This window comes from Pleurodeles waltl, chromosome 2_1 (assembly GCF_031143425.1).
Source record: "Pleurodeles waltl isolate 20211129_DDA chromosome 2_1, aPleWal1.hap1.20221129, whole genome shotgun sequence".
In the NCBI taxonomy this organism is placed as follows: Eukaryota; Metazoa; Chordata; class Amphibia; order Caudata; family Salamandridae; genus Pleurodeles; species Pleurodeles waltl.
In genome coordinates, this window is record NC_090438.1 from 581,812,094 (window position 1) to 581,831,815 (window position 19,722).

The 19,722-nt window shown below is 42.5% G+C and overlaps 1 protein-coding gene across 1 annotated transcript in view; it reads left to right on the top strand.

Moving 5' to 3' along the window:
• Positions 1-19,722, top strand: part of FKBP9 (FKBP prolyl isomerase 9) — a 264,101-nt gene that overhangs the window by 213,616 nt on the left and 30,763 nt on the right. The window lies entirely within an intron of this gene.

Consider the following 19,722-nt stretch of genomic DNA (forward strand, 5'->3'; position numbering starts at 1 on the left):
TCAGGTGTTTATAACACAGTGATACAAAACATTGTTTTCTGTGAAACTTTCTTTCATAAAAGCAAGGAATACCATGAAATGTTCGAAAACTGGACTAATATGTCTGTTTTGTGTAATTTTGATGTTCTTATAGAATGCAGACACACCCATAACCTAATTAGTGGAGTGGAATAGTCTGACATTTTTTATGGCATTAGGAAGATTCCTTCGTATAAGGCACACCAGTGAGCATATCACTAGGACAGTAGTGAGTTGAGACAAGGTTCTGAGTATAAGGTGGCAGCACAACTGGATAGGTAGGGAGGGTGCCAGGAGGTAGTACTCAGGACAAGTATCGCTAAATACATTCAAATGATGTGTAGGATGAATGATTATGTGTATCGTCATTCTTTGAACATTGATGATAAAAACACAGGTAGTCAAATTATTGGAACTGACACTTACCCACATGGTGTTGCTTCAGTGAGGTGTTCACACACATTTATAATGTATATTTTTGGAGGTGTGTCCTGTTATCAGTACCCCATCCTCTCTTTCTGATGTGTGTTTTTTTTTTTTTAATAGTGATTTCTTTAACTGCCAAATGTATATTTAACTCGTAGCATCCGCCTTATGATTAGTAATGTAACTTACACATCGGTTGTCTGTACTTAGTACTGGTATTTTCTCTACATTTGGACTCAGAGATTTTACCTAGTCAGACATTAATATTTCCTCTCATTCTCTTTATATTTGTATATACTATATTTAAGCCTTGACTGCTGAATCTTTCTAATTCAAGGAGAATTGACAACCCAAATAGGTATACTTTGCTTCCAATGACCACTGACACAGTGTACTCATCAGGAAACTTTCGACTGTTTGTGAGTCCCATGATCTCAAAAAATGTTCTGAGGCTTCTCCACCCATGTGGAGGTACAGACACAGTTGTTATTTGTGACACTTGTTTAGACATCAGCCCTGCTCCCAATGATGCTAGTATCACAACCAATAAACCTGGGTTAGAATTTCTTGCCATTTGGCCTTTGAGTTGAGTGTACTTGCTGCTACCACCCACTACTCAGCCAGATGCTGAGAAACTGACATTGATACGGAGGAGGAAAAGTGGAAACACATGGCCATTTAAGTTCTTGAGGAGACTTCTTTTGACGAAAGGGGTTCTTACCTCCATAATGCAAAGCGGATCTTTTCGAATGTTAGCGTGAGGGTCTGACTGTTGCTGTAAGTGAGTAGATGAGGGTCTGAGTGAGTCTGTGAGTGGGTGCGTAAGTGTCTGAGTGGGTCTGTGAGTGGATGCAGAAGTGTCTGAGTGAGTGTGAGTGGGTGCGTAAGTGTCTGAGTGGGTGTATGAGTAGGAGAAATTAACTGAAAGAGACAGAAAGTGGGAAAGAAAGTGAGAGAGGGAGAGTTTTGTTTTTTAGGGTTTGATGTCTGATATACTTATAATGACATTAGTGTACAATTTAAAATCAAAAATATATTTATTTTAAATTGTCTGACCTTCACACTGAGCAATGTGTTTTTTTTATTTTTTTTTAGCCCTTTAGCCTATCTGGGACCGCGAGGTCCCTATATACTTATTTACTGTAAAAAAAATGTTTTGGTTTGAGTCGGACACGGGATGAGCCTCACAACGTGCCCCACAAGATGAGAAGGGCTCTAGTAGCTCAAGACGCACAGCACATAATTTCTAATGCCCTCTAGGCTTCCTCTTTTACCAAGATGGAACAAAAGATGAAAAAATTCTCTCCCAGTTTTACTATGCGTTTGCCTGGGTGTGCACGCTATTGGAAGCCAAGTGGTGCAAATGGCACAGTTGATCAACTTAAACATACAAAATACATTTTAGTTGAAAAGTTCACATGAGTGCCACTCTTTTTGACTTTGTGCTATGTAGCACTGAAAACCTGTTAGATAAGGCAAAGTGGTCATGACGGAATGGAAAATAGGAAGTGCATAAAATTTCACGCACATCCAGATCTACTGCAGTATGACGCTCTGGCTTTGCATGAAATCTTGGTAGCAAATGAGCTACGGCACACCCCACAGAAAAGTATGTTACTCTATAAGTTAAGAGAAATACTCTATAAGTTAAGTGAAATTACACAGTTTACCCCTGGTCAGCTGTTTTTGCCTAGAAATGCGTATGGGAGGGTGTACCTTGAGCACAACATTTATGCAAGAACATGCTGTCTTGCCCTTGCTCCGTGGTATTTGTTTCCATTGGCTTACCATTGTTTCATGGCATTTTATGCATAATTGGAGCCAATTATATCATTTTTGTGACTTACTGTAAATATGATGTTTAATTTTTTCACCATTCGCGTCATGCAAACTTTCACATAGCGCTGCCATCTTTTGGTAAATGTGAGCCGTTGTCCCTAGGATAGAGGTTTATTACCTAGGACTCTTCAGTTTTTTGATAATTATTTGGGCAGGAGTTTGTGCTCCCTCTTCTACCTACCCCCTTTTACCACAACCTGTTCATAGCAGAACAGCTGCTTGAAGGAAATATTGTAAACCTCAGTCTATTGAGAAGATGCCCCTAATGGAAAATAATCAAGGCTTCAAATTCTACTTCTTTTCAGTGGACAAGAAGATTATGAATGGGCAGTCTGGTGAAGATCATGAAATTTCTTCTGGTATAGGTTTTTCTCTTAGACACAGACCTGCAAGGCATTCAATTTCTTATCAGTGTTTGAAACCACACAGACGATAACCATCAGTTTGCAGTTAGGAGAGTCTATTATCAATACAATGTGCAGCCTTTCAACATGAGCTCTACACTCTGTGTATTTTCCAGGGTCTTAAGCATTGTAGCAGCTAAACGATGAACAACATTGTAATTCTGCCATTTTGTTGGGCAGTGTACACAATAGGGGCTATTGACAAAGGTAAAGCTATACGTGAGTAAATCTACTTATGTAAGTTTACTCTTTTGAGCGACCTTACTAACTCTTTTGGAGTTTTTGAACCTTACTACTTTTGACTATCGACTATTAACAAGTGTACTCAGAAGTGTAGATTTACATGTCCCCACCACCAATACAGACAATGGATTCGGTTAAAATGTAATATATGACCATAAATGTACTACTAGTAGTGACATTATTACTATATTATGTTCTCCACACGTGGTGGGGATCTACCTATGGTAAGTTATAAAGACAATTCCAAAAGTGTATTGAAGTTTAAAAATCAATAGTTAAAATATTTTTATGTTAAATGTTGATATAAATTAATTTTATATATTTATTTTAAATGTAGGACTAAGTAAAAATGTTACAGCTCTATGAGCGTATTTTTAAATTCAATAAGTATATTACATTCAATTAAAATGATTTTTAAAGATTTTCTTGAAAAACGACTAAAGTAAAATGTTTACATTTATTTATTTTACCTGCTAAATGTTGTCTAGAATTAATGTAAATGAAAGTTATTTTTTAAATAGATGTATACTTGTGTGTGTGTGTGTGTGTGTGTGTGTGTGTGTGTGTGTGTGTGTATATATGTTCGATGGCATGTGATATATATATATGTTCGATGGCATGTGTAGCTGCAGATACACATGCTGTGCATTATCCTGCCATCTAGTGTTGGGCTCGGAGTGTTACAAGTTGTTTTTCTTCGAAGAAGTCTTTTCGAGTCACGAGACCGAGGGACTCCTCCCTTTCGGCTCCATTGCGCATGGGCGTCGACTCCATCTTAGATTGTTTTTTTTCCGCCATCGGGTTCGGACGTGTTCCTCTTCGCTCCGTGTTTCGGTTCGGAAAAGTTAGTTAATACTCGGAAAATTCGACGGTATTGTTTGCGCTCGGTATCGGGTTAGTGATAGCACATCGACACTGATGAAAAGAAGAGCTCTGGCAGCCCTTCGGGGCTTCCACTCCTCAGCGTGGCCTGGTCGGCCCGACCGCGTGCGTCTTCAAGGCTCATGGAACGGACCCCATTCCGCTTCTGCCCCAAATGCCACGCTAAGTATCCTTATACAGACCAACACTTGGTCTGTAATTTGTGTTTGTCCCCGAACACAAAGAGGATACGTGTGAGGCCTGTCGGGCATTCCGGTCGAAGAAGACGCTGCGGGACCGGAGAGCTCGAAGACTTCAAATGGCGTCGACACCAGCCGGACACCGCGATGTCGAAGAAGAAGAGACATTCTCCATTCCAGACTCGGACGAGCCCGAGAGTGAGCAGCCGACGAGGCAACAAACCGTGAGTAAACCAGCCCCGGCAAAAACTAAAAAATAATGAAGGCCCAGGGGACGCCACCGCAGACAGGCCATGGCTTTACCCAAAAGCACGGTGACCAAGCATCGGCACCGAAAAAGGCGTCACAGCAGCCGAAGACATCCGACTCCGGTCGAGATACTAGCTCCGAGTATACTCGGCACCGAGTTACCGGCTCTGACCAGATCCGGCACCAAGAAATCGGCACCCCGAAATCCAAGAAGGTTTCTTAGGAGCCGAAAAAGACTGCTGAAAAGGTTTCGGTGCCGAAACACCCAGCCTCGGAGCCGAAACAAAGCTCCTATACGGAGGAACATGGCCTTTCATCACAATTACAAGGCCACAGGTTTGAACAACAACTGGGGATGGGAGAGCCAGACCATACCCAGAGGAGGCTCCATATACAGAAAGACACGGGGAAAATAAGTACACTTCCCCCAATTAAGATGAAGCGGAAGCTCACATTCCATGAGGCGGAAATGCAGCCAAAACCAAAAGTGGCTAAATAAAAAACACCACCACAGTTTTCTCCACAGCCATCGCCACCTCCCTCACCACATCTGTCCCCAATAGCAACACCCCCAATGGTGCAGTCACCAACGCACACAGGGATGAGCCAAGATGACCCAGATGCATGGGATCTGTACGATGCACCAGTCTCTGATAATAGTCCAGATTGCTACCCGGCAAGACCATCACCACCAGAAGACAGTACTGCTTACATGCAGGTGGTTTCCAGGGCAGCTACTTTTCATAACGTAGCATTGCATTCAGAACCTATAGAAGATGACTTCTTGTTCAATACCCTGTCATCAACACACAACCAATACCAAAGTTTGCCAATGTTACCAGGCATGTTAAAACACGCCAAACAGGTGTTTCAAGGCCCAGTCAAGGGCAGAGCCATCACACCTAGGGTGGAAAAGAAATATAAACCTCCCCCTACGGACCCTGTATACATTACGCAACAGCTGACTCCTGATTCAGTGGTAGTGGGAGCAGCCCAGAAAAGGGCAAACTCACATACTTCTGGAGACGCACCACCACCCGACAAAGAAAGTTGGAAATTCAATGCTGCAGGCAAAAGGGTTGCAGCACAGGCAGCCAATCAATGGCGAATTGCCAATTCGCAGGCTCTATTGGCAAGATACGACAGGGCACATTGGGACGAAATGCAACATTTCATTAAACACCTTCCCAAAGAGTTCCAGAAGCGTGTCCAACAGGTTGTAGATAAGGGCCAAACCATCTCCAACAATCAAATAAGGTCGGCTATGGACTCAGCAGACACGGCAGCCAGAACTGTAAACACAGCGGTCACCATTCGGAGACACGCATGGCTACGTACCTCCAGATTTAAGCCAGAGATCCAGCGGGCTGTGCTGAATATGCCTTTCAACGGACAACAATTGTTTGGGCCGGAGGTGGATACAGCAATAGACAAACTAAAGAAAGACACTGACACAGCCAAAGCCATGGGCGCGCTCTACTCCCCACAAAGCAGAGGCGCTTTTAGGAAGCCACACTTTAGAGGGGGGTTTCGGGCCCAAACCACAGAGCCTTCTACCTCACAGGCCAGACCCACATACCAGGGCCAATACCAAAGAGGAGGCTTCCGGGGACAATATAGGGGTGGACAGTTTCCTAAAACAAGAGGGAAATTCCAAAGCCCAAAAACCCCACAAACAAAACAGTGACTCCAACGTCACAAACCCCCAACACACAACACCAGTGGATGGGAGTCTCACAAATTATTACCAAAATTGGAAACACATAACTACGGACTCGTGGGTCCTAGCCATTATCCAACATGGTTATTGCATAGAATTCCTACAAATACCACCAAATGTGCCTCCAAGAGCACACAACATGTCGAAACAGCACTTAGATCTGTTACAAATAGTAGTACAAGCGTTGTTACAAAAAGAGGCAATAGAACTAGTACCCAACCATCAAAAAGGAACAGGGGTTTACTCCCTGTATTTCCTAATTCCAAAAAAGGACAAAACACTGAGACCCATATTAGACCTCAGAACGCTAAATCTTTACATCAAATCTGATTACTTTCACATGGTGACACTTCAAGACGTGATTCCCTTGCTCAAACAACAGGACTACATGTCAACATTAGATCTCAAGGATGCTTACTTCCACATACCCATACATCCTTCCCACAGGAAATACTTAAGGTTTGTAATCCAAGGCGTGCATTACCAATTCAAAGTGTTACCGTTCGGGATAACAACAGCACCAAGAGTATTCACAAAATGCCTTGCGGTAGTAGCTGCTCATATCAGGAGGCAGCACATGCACGTATTCCCTTACTTAGACGATTGGTTAATAAAAACCAGCTCTCAGCAACAGTGTCTTCAACACACAAAATACGTCATAGAAAGCCTTCACAAGCCAGGGTTCTCTATAAACTACCAAAAATCACATCTACAACCGTGTCAAATACAACAATACTTAGGAGCAACAATCAACACACAAAAAGGGATTGCCACTCCAAGTCCACAAAGGGTACAAGCATTCCAAAATGTAATACTAAACATGCACCCAAACCAACACTATCAGGTGAGGTTTGTGATGAAGCTTCTAGGCATGATGTCTTCATGCATAGCCATTGTCCCAAACGCAAGACTACACATGCGGCCCTTACAACAGTGCCTAGCAACACAGTGGACACAAGCACAGGGTCAACTTCAAGATCTAGTGTTGATAGACCGCCAAACACACTCCTCGCTTCAATGGTGGAATCCTATACATTTAAACCAAGGGCGGCCATTCCAAGACCCTGTGCCTCAATACGTGATCACAACAGATGCTTCCATGGTAGGGTGGGGAGTACACCTCAACCAGCACAGCATACAGGGACAATGGGACGCACAGCAAAGCCAACTTCATATAAATCAGCTAAAACTGCTAGCAGTATTTCTAGCATTGAAAGCATTTCAACCGTTAATAGCCCACAAACACATTCTTGTCAGGACAGACAACATGACAACAATGTATTACCTAAACAAACAGGGAGGGACACACTCATCACAGCTGTGTCTCCTAGCACAAAAGATTTGGCATTGGGCGATTCGCAATCACATTCACCTAGTAGCACAGTACATCCCAGGAATTCAAAACCAGTTAGCCGACAATCTCAGTCGAGATCACCAACAAACCCACGAATGGGAAATTCATCCCCAGATACTACAAACTTACTTTCAAAGCTGGGGAACACCACAAATAGACCTATTCACAACTAAAGAAAACGCAAAATGCCAAAACTTCGCGTCCAGGTATCCTCACCCTCACTCCAAGGGCAATGCGTTATGGATGAGTTGGTCAGGGATATTTGCTTACGCTTTTCCCCCTCTCCCCCTCCTTCCGTATCTAGTAAACAAATTGAGCCAAAACAAACTCAAACTAATACTAATAGCACCAACTTGGGATCGCCAACCATGGTACACAACACTACTAGATCTGTCAGTAGTACCTCATATCAAACTACCAAACAGACCAGATCTGTTAACTCAACACAAACAACAGATCAGACACCCGAATCCAGCATCGCTCAATCTAGCAATCTGGCTCCTGAAATCTTAGAATTTGGACATTTAGACCTTACACAAGAATGTATGGAGGTCATTAAACAAGCATGAAAACCTACTACAAGACATTGTTATGCAAATAAACGGAAAAGATTTGTTTATTACTGCCATAATAATCAAATTCAACCACTACATGCGTCCGCAAAAAACATTGTAAGCTACTTATTACACTTACAAAAATCTAATCTAGCTTTTTCATCCATTAAAATACATCTCACAGCAATATCTGCCTACCTGCAGATTACACACTCAACATCACCCTTTAGAATCCCAGTCATCAAAGCATTTATGGAGGGGCTAAAGAGAATCATACCCCCAAGAACACCACCAGTTCCTTCATTGAACCTCAATATTGTATTAACACGACTCATGGGTCCACCATTTGAACACATGCACTCTTGTGAAATGCAATACTTAACCTGGGAAGTAGCCTTCCTAATATCTATCACATCTCTTAGAAGAGCAAGTGAAATACAAGCATTTACTATACAAGAACCCTTTATACAAATACACAAACATAAAGTGATTCTACGCACAAATCCCAATTTTTTACCAAACGTTATATCACCGTTCCACCTAAACCAAACAGTGGAACTCCCAGTCTTTTTTCCACAACCAGACTCAGTAGCCAAAATAGCCTTACATACATTAGACATAAAAAGAACACTAATGTATTACACTGACAGAACAAAACAATTTCCTAAAACAAAACAATTGTTCGTAGCCTTCCAAAAACCTCATGCAGGTAATCCTATATCCAAACAAGGCATTGCCAGATGGATAGTTAAATGTATTCAAACTTGCTATATTAAAGCAAAAAGAGATCTACCTATTACACCAAGAGCGCATTCCACTAGGAAAAAAGGCGCCACAATGGCTTTTCTGGGGAATATACCTATGATAGAAATTTGTAAGGCAGCCACCTGGTCTATGCCTCATACATTCACGAAGCATTACTGTGTAGATGTGTTAACAACACAACAAGCCACAGTAGGACGGGCTGTATTGAGAACATTATTTCAGACAACTTCAACTCCTACAGGCTAAGCCACCGCTTTTTGGGGAGATTACTGCTTATTAGTCTATGCACAGCATGTGTATCTGCAACTACACATGCCACCGAACGGAAAATGTCACTTACCCAGTGTGCATCTGTTCGTGGCGTGAGACACTGCAGATTCACATGCACCGTCCCACCTCCCCGGGAGCCTGTAGCCGTTGTTAGTTGAATAAGAATTGTAAATTTGTAAATAAATATTATTTTAATACACATTATGTACATACATACCTACTCCATTGCATGGGCACATCTAGTATACTCACAACTCCTACCTCACCCTCTGCGGGGAAAACAATCTAAGATGGAGTCGACGCCCATGCGCAATGGAGCCGAAAAGGAGGAGTCCCTCAGTCTCGTGACTCGAAAAGACTTCTTCGAAGAAAAACAACTTGTAACACTCCGAGCCCAACACCAGATGGCGGACTGTGCACAGCATGTGAATCTGCAGCGACTAATGCCACGAACAGATGTACACTGGGTAAGTGACATTTTCCATATATATCTTTGGGTAATATTTTAGTTTTTTTTATCATGGGGGGAGACACAGCCATTATGTCACGTACGCACATTTATGAGGTGTATCAACATATTGGTTAAATGGGTTTTGTTTTGCGGTAACTACAACTCCCAGAATGCAGCATTATGAGTTTATAGTGCACTAGTCAATAATTGAACTTATTTGGAAACACTAGATTGCAGGATGATGCACAGCATGTGAATCTGCAGCGTCTCATGCCACGAACAGATGTACACTGGGTAAGTGACATTTTCCATATATATATCTACATATATATATATCCCAAACCAAACAATTGTAAATCCGTAGCACTCCAAGAGAGTTAATCCTTTTATTATTATGATACGGTGGTGGATTTGGTGCTGTATCATAATAATAAAAGGATTAACTCTCTTGGAGTGCTACGGATTTACAATTGTTTGGTTTGGAAAATGAATAAGGGTTTGGTCCGTACCTTCCGTGTGCACCAGTGAAAAGCGCACCACAAAGACGACTGTTTTGTTGGGATAGATATATATATATATATATATGTTCGATGGCATGTGTAGCTGCAGATACACATGCTGTGCACAGTCCGCCATCTGGTGTTGGGCTCGGAGTGTTACAAGTTGTTTTTCTTCGAAGAAGTCTTTTCGAGTCACGAGACCGAGGGACTCCTCCCATTTCGATTCCATTGCGCATGGGCGTCGACTCCATCTTAGATTGTTTTTTTTCCGCCATCGGGTTCGGACGTGTTCCTTTTCGCTCCGTGTTTCGGGTCGGAAAGTCAGTTAGAATCTCGGAAAAAAACGTCGGTATTGTTTGCGTTCGGTATCGGGTTAGTTAGGACAAATCGACACCGAATTTAGAAGAGCTCCGGTGGCCCTTCGGGGTTTTTTCGATCCCCCGTCGGGGCCTGGTCGGCCCGGCCACGTGCAACTTCAAGGCTGATGGAACGGACCCCATTCCGCTTCTGCCCAAAATGCCATAACAAGTATCCGTATACGGATCAGCATCTGGTCTGTAACTTGTGCTTGTCCCCCGAGCACAAGGAGGATACTTGTGAAGCCTGTCGAGCGTTTCGGTCGAGGAAGACGCTGAGAGACCGAAGAGCCAGGAGACTACAAATGGCGTCCACGCCGACGGGTCAAGAACGTTTCGAGGAGGAAGAACAAGCTTTCTCCATCCACGAGTCAGATTCTGAAGAACTCGACGCCGAAGAAACAACCAAAACCATGAGTAAGACGTCGAAAATCAAGACTCACGAGAAATCCAAAAAAGCCCAGGGGACGCCACCGCCAACAGGCCATGGCTTAACCCGAAAACTAGGTGACCGATCCAAGGCACCGAAAAAGGGCATGTTGGTGTCGAAGTCATCCGACTCCGGTCGAGATACCGCCACACAGCAACCTCGGAGCCGAGACAGTGGCTCCGAGAAACTTCGGCACAGAGACAGCGGCACCGAAGAATTTCGGCACCGAGACACCACGCCGAAAACAAAGAAGGTTAAAAAGACTTCCGAAAAGGTTTCGGTTCCGAAACATCCAGCCTCGGAGCCGAAAACTAGTTCCTATACAGAGGAACAAGGAGTAACCTCCCAATTACATAGATTTGGAGAGGAGCTTCAAGCTGTAGAGCCTGACTTCACGCAAAGAAGGCTTCATATTCATGAGGACACAGGGAAGATAACCACTCTTCCCCCAATCAAGATAAAAAGGAAACTTGCCTTTCAACAAGGGGACAAGCAACCACAGGCAAACGTGGCAAGGAAAACAACCCCACCACCTTCTCCACCACCATCAACACATGCATCACCAGCGACAACACCACCACTAATGCACTCACCAGCTCATACCACAATGAGTCAGGATGATCCCGATGCATGGGACCTCTACGATGCTCCAGTGTCTGACAATAGCCCAGACTCTTATCCTACAAAACCGTCACCACCTGAGGACAGTACATCCTATACACAGGTGGTCGCAAGGGCAGCCGAATTTCACAATGTCACCTTACATTCTAAACCAATTGAGGATGACTTTCTCTTTAACACCCTATCCTCCACCCATAGCCAGTACCAAAGCCTTCCCATGCTCCCAGGAATGCTAAGACATTCAAAACAAATATTTCAGGATCCAGTTAAAGGCAGAGCCATAACTCCAAGGGTGGAGAAAAAATATAAGCCACCGCCAACAGATCCAATATATATTACAACACAACTAACACCAGACTCAGTAGTTGTGGGGGCAGATCGTAAGAGAGCCAACTCTCATACCTCGGGCGACGCACCACCTCCAGACAAAGAGAGCCGCAAATTTGATGCTGCTGGAAAAAGGGTTGCAGCACAAGCAGCACATCAGTGGCGTATTGCCAATTCACAAGCACGTTTGGCAAGATACGACAGGGCTCATTGGGATGAAATGCAACATTTCATCGAACACTTACCCAAGGAGTTCCAAAAAAGAGCTCAACAGGTGGTGGAAGAGGGACAAAGTATCTCAAATAATCAGATACGATCTTCCATGGATGCAGCAGATACAGCTGCAAGTACAATAAACACTGCAGTCACAATACGAAGGCACGCATGGCTGCGCACTTCTGGGTTCAAACCGGAAATCCAACAAGCTGTGCTCAATATGCCATTTAATGAACAGCAATTGTTTGGGCCGGAGGTAGACACTGCCATTGAGAAACTCAAAAAGGACACCGATACAGCCAAAGCCATGGGCGCACTCTACTCCCCGCAGAGCAGAGGCACATTTCGAAAAACACCTTTTAGGGGGGGTTTCGAGGTCAACCGACAGAAACCACAACCTCACAAACAAGGCCTACTTACCAGGGTCAATATCAGAAGGGAGGTTTTCGGGGGCAATATAGAGGGGGCCAATTCCCAAAAAATCGAGGAAAATTCCAAGGCCCCAAAACCCCTCAAAATAAACAGTGATTCACAAGCCACACACCCCCATCACATAACACCTGTGGGGGGAAGACTAAGCCAATTTTACAAACTTTGGGAGGAAATAACAACAGACACTTGGGTCTTAGCAATTATCCAGCATGGTTATTGCATAGAATTTCTAGAATTCCCTCCAAACATCCCACCGAAAACACACAATATGTCAAAACAACATATAAATCTTCTAGGACTGGAAATTCAAGCATTGCTACAAAAGGACGCAATAAAATTAGTACCAAATCTGCAAAAAAACACAGGAGTTTACTCACTGTACTTTCTAATACCCAAAAAGGACAAAACTCTGAGACCAATACTAGATCTCAGAACACTAAATACCTACATCAAATCAGACCACTTTCACATGGTCACGTTACAAGATGTAATCCCACTGCTCAAACAGCAAGACTACATGACAACATTAGATCTAAAGGATGCGTATTTCCATATACCAATACATCCTTCACACAGGAAATACCTAAGGTTCGTATTCCAAGGAATACATTACCAATTCAAAGTGTTGCCATTCGGAATAACAACTGCGCCAAGAGTTTTTACAAAATGCCTGGCAGTAGTAGCTGCACATATCAGAAGGCAGCAAATACATGTGTTCCCGTACTTAGACGACTGGTTAATCAAAGCCACCACGCTAAAACAGTGTTCACAGCACACAAAATATGTCATACAGACCCTTCACAAACTAGGTTTCTCCATCAACTACGCGAAGTCACACCTTCTGCCGTGTCAAACACAGCAATACTTAGGAGCGACAATCAACACAGCAAAAGGGATTGCCACTCCAAGCCCACAAAGAGTTCAAACATTTCACAAAATAATACAGGCCATGTATCCAACACAAAAGATACAAGTCAGAATGATAATGAAACTCCTAGGCATGATGTCTTCATGCATAGCCATTGTCCCAAACGCAAGATTGCACATGCGGCCCTTACAACAGTGCCTAGCATCACAATGGTCACAAGCACAGGGTCAACTTCTAGATCTGGTGTTGATAGACCGCCAAACATACATCTCGCTTCTATGGTGGAACAGTACAAATTTAAACCGAGGGCGGCCTTTCCAGGACCCAGTGCCACAATACGTCATAACGACAGATGCTTCCATGACAGGGTGGGGAGCACACCTCAATCAGCACAGCATCCAAGGACAATGGGACATACATCAAAGACAGTTGCACATAAATCACTTAGAACTGTTAGCAGTATTTCTGGCGCTGAAAGCATTTCAACCCATAATAACCCACAAGTACATTCTTGTCAAAACAGACAACATGACAACAATGTATTATCTAAACAAACAAGGAGGGACACACTCGACACAGCTGTGCCTCCTAACACAAAAAATATGGCATTCAGCGATTCACAACCACATTCTCCTAATAGCACAATTTATTCCAGGGATTCAGAACCAGTTGGCAGGCAATCTCTCTCGAGATCACCAACAAACCCACGAATGGGAAATTCACCCTCAAATACTAAACAATTACTTTCAAAATTGGGGGACACCTCAAATAGATCTATTTGCAACAAAAGAAAACTCAAAATGCCAAAACTTCGCATCCAGGTACCCACAAGATCAATCCCAAGGCAATGCTCTATGGATGAACTGGTCAGGGATATTTGCGTACACTTTTCCCCCCTCTCCCTCTCCTTCCATATCTAGTAAACAGGTTGAGTCAAAACAAACTCAAACTCATACTAATAGCACCAACATGGGCAAGGCAACCCTGGTACACAACACTACTAAACCTTTCAGTAGTACCTCATGTCAAACTACCCAACAGACCAGATCTGTTAACACAACACAAACAACAGATCAGACATCCAAATCCAGCATCTTTGAATCTAGCAATTTGGCTCCTGAAATCCTAGAATTCGGACACTTAGACCTCACACAAGAATGTATGGAGGTCATAAGACAAGCTAGGAAACCTACCACTAGACACTGCTATGCAAATAAGTGGAAAAGATTTGTGTATTACTGCCAGAATAATCAAATTCAGCCATTACACGCATCTCCAAAAGATATAGTAGGATATTTACTACATTTGCAAAAATCAAATCTAGCTTTCTCTTCCATAAAGATACATCTCACCGCAATATCAGCTTACCTACAAATTACTCATTCAACATCACTATTTAGAATACCAGTTATTAAAGCGTTTATGGAAGGCCTAAAGAGAATCATACCACCAAGAACACCACCTGTTCCTTCATGGAACCTCAACATTGTCTTAACAAGACTCATGGGTCCACCTTTCGAGCCCATGCATTCTTGTGAAATGCAATACTTAACGTGGAAAGTTGCATTTTGAATTGCCATCACATCTCTAAGAAGAGTGAGTTAGATTCAAGCATTTACCATACAAGAACCATTTATTCAAATACATAAAAATAAAATAGTTCTAAGGACAAATCCAATTTTTTACCAAAGGTTATCTCACCGTTCCACATAAATCAAACAGTAGAATTACCAGTGTTCTTCCCACAGCCAGATTCTGTAGCTGAAAGAGCACTACATACATTAGACATCAAAAGAGCACTAATGTACTACATTGACAGGACAAAACTAATTAGAAAAACAAAACAACTATTCAATGCCTTTCAAAAACCTCATACAGAAAATCCAATTTCAAAACAAGGCATTGCTAGGTGGATAGTTAAGTGTATTCAAACCTGCTATCTTAAAGCAAAGAGAGAGCTGCCTATTACACCAAAGGCACACTCAACCAGAAAAAAAGGCGCTACCATGGCCTTTCTAGGAAATATTCCAATGAACGAAATATGTAAGGCAGCAACATGGTCTACGCCTCATACATTTACCAAGCACTACTGTGTAGATGTGTTAACTGCACAACAAGCCACAGTAGGTCAAGCTGTACTAAGAACATTATTTCAAACTACTTCAACTCCTACAGGCTGAACCACCGCTTTTGGGGAGATAACTGCTTACTAGTCTATGCACAGCATGTGTATCTGCAGCTACACATGCCATCGAACGGAAAATGTCACTTACCCAGTGTACATCTGTTCGTGGCATTAGTCGCTGCAGATTCACATGCGCCCACCCGCCTCCCCAGGAGCCTGTAGCTGTTTAAAAGTAGATCTTGAACATTTGTACATTTGTAAATATATTACTTTAACCTTTATTATGTACATACGTATTCATTCCATTGCATGGGTACTATTACTAACATACACAACTCCTACCTCACCCTCTGCGGGGAAAACAATCTAAGATGGAGTCGACGCCCATGCGCAATGGAATCGAAATGGGAGGAGTCCCTCGGTCTCGTTACTCGAAAAGACTTCTTCGAAGAAAAACAACTTGTAACACTCCGAGCCCAACACCAGATGGCGGACTGTGCACAGCATGTGAATCTGCAGCGACTAATGCCACGAACAGATGTACACTGGGTAAGTGACATTTTCCATATATATGTTTGGTTAATATTTTAGTTTTTTTTATCATGGGGGGAGACACAGACATTATGTCACGTACGCACATTTATGAGGTGTATCAACATATTGGTTAAATGGGTTTTGTTTTGCGGTAACTACAACTCCCAGAATGCAGCATTATGAGTTTATAGTGCACTAGTCAATAATTTAACTTATTTGGAAATTATGGGTGAGTTTTAGTTGTGCAGAGTGCAGTTATTAAACTTAACAAGCAGAGGGAAGTAGTTTCAAAGTGTATTTAGAAATACGTTGAGTCTTAATGAGTTGTTATCTGTAGATATAAATGTGGAAACAGAAACCCCCTACCGGAAATGCCCGTGATCAAGGTCTCTCAGACCGAAACGCGTTGGGCGGGTCATTGTTGAGCTGTAAACGAAGTTAACGGAGCCTGAATAAATTAATTTTGTGAAATAAGAGATCCCGGAGTGCGGTCGTTCGTGAAGTATTTCATGAATGTTGTTGATATATATATATATATATATATATTATATAGTTTTAAGTAAATTAATATATTTTAGTATCATTTCCTATGGAGTTTATTTTAAGCCCCTCACTCCATTATTTTATATAGGAGGGTGTTACAGTGCCTATGAGTAGGCATATCTGGTGCCAGACTTACCGAATGTCGGACCTGGGATACGTTTACTACTGTTTTACGTCCTTTTTGACTGTAGTAACTTTAGAAGTGTAGTTTATGAATAGCATTGAGCTTACTCTTTTGTGGGTGGATGCATGTATCTCCCTTGACCCCTTTTTTCTTCCCCCTAAACCCCTTCGTGGTCAGGGTGGAGATAGTCACACATGAAAGGTAGAAGAGGCAGAGGAATAGACCTCAGCATGTAGGTTAGTGAATACCATTTTGAACCACTGCCGAACCACTATTAAATGTACTTCAAAATGTAGTTTGTGAATAGACCTTACTGTTTGTACAAAGTTGCAACATTTGTGCACATTTCCCAGCTTCATCTGAGGAGACATTTTCCTTACAAAAAAACATTTTCCTAGAAGAATTTTCTTTCCCCTTAAAGGCTGTTTTGTTTCTGTGCAAGAATACTGTGCATAAAATAGATTTTGCAGCGTTTTTTAGTTTAGGAGAAGGAATTGAATTATAACTACCTAACATCACCCAACCTACACCAGGACCCCCTGATTCACACCCTTTCCCATCTTTGGTCAGCTTCTTTTCCATGCCACTCAGAACTGTGTGTTCCCCCTACCACTACCATCTGCTACCCCCCCCCCTACAGCTCTATCTCTGTCTCAGTAAGTATTGCCTGGACTTGGTCTGATGAGGCACTGTAAGTGTGGCTGTGGTTATTGGGGTTTATCCCTCTCTAGCAACTAGGGGACTTCCCACAGGGTTCACCCTGTAAGCATGTAGTCCAACAGTAACCTGTGGTTCTTGGTCTCAACCTTGATAATATAATGGGAAGCAAAGCATACCCATCACCCCTTTCCAACAAGCCTTAAAACCAACTTTCACGGAGATTCTCACCCACTTTTCCCCTTTGACAAAGTCAGGACAGATCGGCGTCAGCTGGATTATGTATTTGCGCTCTAACCAAATAGCTAGTGTCCTGAATTAGATTAGATTTCAGAGCACAATAATAATTTTTACCATGGAATTTGTCAGTGTCAGGGCTGTGCCTGGTTGTGCCACTTTTGTAATTCACATTTAATCAAATGGACTTACTGTGGCAAATTTGCCGAGAACAAGCCACATAGGGTTGAAGTTGAGTCTTAACTCAAGTATCAAATGTAAATTAGTATTGTTGTGAGAGCCAGACTGAGTGTTTCCTTGAAATGAGAGGGCTCAAAATCTCTAGTTTGTGTATGTTCATTTTGAAACCCGACACCGAGCAGAAGCATTCCAGGTCCCTCAATAAGGGCTGAAACAAGTTTACCAAATCAAAAAGCAAGATAAGAATATTATCAGGAAGTAGTGTAACCTTGAGCATCTCGGTTGCTAACTTAACTCCTGCAACGTCAAGAACAACAGGGTAGATAGTAAGTGCCACTGCCTGTTTCACTTCTGATAACTATTTTTTCCATAACCCTGTCATTGACATGCACTCTGGCCAGTGGGGAGACATAGCCCACCAGTGCCATCTGGGAAAACAAGGACCACTCCTCCTTCCTTGAAGGACTGTGACAAATCCCTATTAACCATGTCAATAAAAAGGCCTATTCGGTATCTGATACCAGAAGTAACATTTTGTTGTTTTTGTTATTATATCAGTTGGGTGGACCACCTTTTTGTGTTATCCACAGCCTGCCTCTTAGGTAATGATTCAGGTTTGTTGGGGTGTGCTAATTATGGTATAAACCCATTCAAGTGAGTGTTGTTACTATTTTGGTAAACATTTTAACATCAATATTTAAAATGGAAAGTGGATCAGCGCAACCCACACTGTTTTTAATCCTTGCACGGCTTCAGTAAGAGCAAGATCCTTGTATCAGCCATTGAATGAGTGATCTTTCTTGTTGCAGGAAAAATTATTGAACAGTTTGTTCATAAGCCCTACCAATCCTTGCTGCACACTTTCATAAAAAGCAGCTTTCGTGGATTTAATCACTTTATCTCAGGTTAATTACCTCTTCTTCATGGCAGAGCGTTCTAGGCCTATGTCATTGGGGCCTGAAACTTTATCTGGTCTCAGCTCCTTCGTGTAGGGGGTCATGTTGGGTAGGGACCCATCTTCCCAGTACACAGCTGTTGGTAATAACTGTCAAAAGCCTTTTTCTTGTCTGATTATTGTAGTCAGTATTTTGCCTGACTCTTTTTTAATAGCACCAAATAAGATAGTGGCTGTCTGGTTTTTGAGCCTATTTGCCAACAACCTTCCCTCCTTGTTTCTCCTTTCATAGTATTTATGTCTGCATTCAAATGGCAGTATTCAGATCCATTAACCTTATCCAACTTCGCATTGCTATTATTTTCCTTCACACTTTCTGGCAAAAAGTCCACTTATGGTCAAGATCTAACCTGTTGAGGTCAAATTCAAGATTCTTCAATGTTTGTTTTCCTGATAGACCATAAGCTGGTTGCATCCACCATTCAAATCCCCCAAGCACCGTCTTGATAGTCTGAAATCATCTCTAGGCTACTTTCACCCGTGTCATTGAAAGACAGGTGTTCCCTTATTTGCACGTGCATAGCTTTAATGGTCACAGGGTCCTTGAGTACAGTCTTGTTGAGTCAGCAGTTATATTTTGTGAGTTGTTGGACCCTGACACAGTGTAGGCTACATATAACTAGTGTGTGATCAGGAAAGCTTACAATTCAGTGCTGTGTATGGGTCACGCTCAAACACAGTGTATGATCCATTAGGATCATAGCATGTCTAGTGAAGTTTTACCAGTGACCAAATAGTAAGAATAGCCCCCCTTTTCCAGGTGTTTCCATGTCCATATGTCCAATACGCCTAGGTTGCTCAGTCATTCCTGACCCACCTCTGCTAATACGCATATACCCCTATGTCTGTGCTCTGTGTTGTCTTTAGATTTGTCAAGTACCAGGTTCTAGTTCCCTGCCATGATGTGGCCCTCTGATTGCCTGTATGAGTCTCTGAATAGTATGATATAAGAGCGACTCGATCTTGGTTCAAGTTGTATATAGTGCTAAGGGAGTTGGAGTGACCATGTATATTCCCATTCAGTAATAATAACCTGCCTGCTTTGTATGAGTGAAGGTCATGTATGTAGAAGCCAATGTATGGGGTAAATGATATACCTACTCCTTTTGTCTTGAACTTGGCTGATGCAAAATAATGAGTGGAGGCACATGATCGGACCCTCCATGCATCCCAGGCCAATAATGCATGCCCTTAAAGAAGCAGATATCGCCCCTCAAGTGGCTCAGTCTCCTTAGCAAGTAAGTCTCTTCCTGGGAGAGTTTA